Source organism: Habropoda laboriosa, unplaced genomic scaffold (genome assembly GCF_001263275.1).
Source record: "Habropoda laboriosa isolate 0110345459 unplaced genomic scaffold, ASM126327v1 scaffold598, whole genome shotgun sequence".
NCBI classification, from domain to species: Eukaryota; Metazoa; Arthropoda; class Insecta; order Hymenoptera; family Apidae; genus Habropoda; species Habropoda laboriosa.
This window is the reverse complement of record NW_017100737.1, coordinates 410,624-411,522: the sequence shown is the minus strand read 5'-3', so window position 1 is coordinate 411,522 and position 899 is coordinate 410,624. Positions and strand designations below refer to the sequence as shown.

Genomic DNA, 899 nt, shown 5'->3' with positions numbered 1-899 from the left:
TTCCTTTACAATAACAATTTATTGTGTATGAGTCGCTTAGAAATTAACGTCTGCGCTATTAAATATGTCTTACAAAGCGACCAAATAATTTTTAGTTTTCCGTTCTTTTATCAGCGTGTTACATTATCGACAGCTGACTTAAATTCGTTTGTCTAAACCATTTACCTACAACGCAGCTTCCCCTCAAGGGCCTGCAGTGTAAGACCCAAGAGTAGTGGGGATGACCTGAACCGCCTCTTTTGCCTCCATTTTGCTAGGCTGTGACGTCAGAGTCTTCACTTTAGGTTTGTCGGACAGTATGTATCTTCCTTGACCGTCGATTTTGTTGGTAAAAATACTCCGCCATTATTTTCTGTTTACTATCCCTGTGTTACGATCAAAGTGAAGGTAATAGGAACAAAACTGAACCATCAATTGAAGTTGGTAATTCATTTCCTCCATTGTTTGCTCCATGTTTGCACTTTGTTCTATACTCCTGTTAACTTCGCGTGATATTTAATAAGGGTATACCACCGCAGTTAGTAGCTAAAGCAAGTTGTATTTCCTCTGTCCTTTTCGTAAAAACGTATTCTTCTTTTATTCGATAGCCTTTGCTTTTCATTTTGTGATCTTGTTAACCCTTCAAACATTTAGTCTGTGCGTCGTACAGGCAAGCTAAAATGTGCACGAGTACGGAATACGATTTCCTTTTAGAATTCTCTTGTCAAAATAATTTAAGATTAATGACTTCATAGGAATAGCGTACCTTCACCACATTGTGTTTCACAATTATAATTTTTAGGATTACGATAATTTTTTTCGGTTTATAACTAGAACAGAAAAGTGTGAGGTAAATAAGACAAAATTACAATAATTTGTGCCTTAAATTCATTTATTTACACGCAAATATATTATATGTA

The 899-nt window shown here is 35.6% G+C and overlaps 1 protein-coding gene across 1 annotated transcript in view; it reads right to left on the bottom strand.

Moving 5' to 3' along the window:
- Positions 1–368: 368 nt before the first annotated feature.
- Positions 369–899, bottom strand: part of LOC108577154 (sortilin-related receptor-like) — a 12,843-nt gene continuing 12,312 nt past the window's right edge. The window contains exons 11-12 of the mRNA XM_017940262.1: positions 746–809; positions 369–654 (exon numbers count right to left, since the gene is read on the bottom strand). The gene's annotated coding sequence lies outside the window, so the exon portion shown is untranslated. The remainder of the gene's footprint in view (positions 655–745; positions 810–899) is intronic.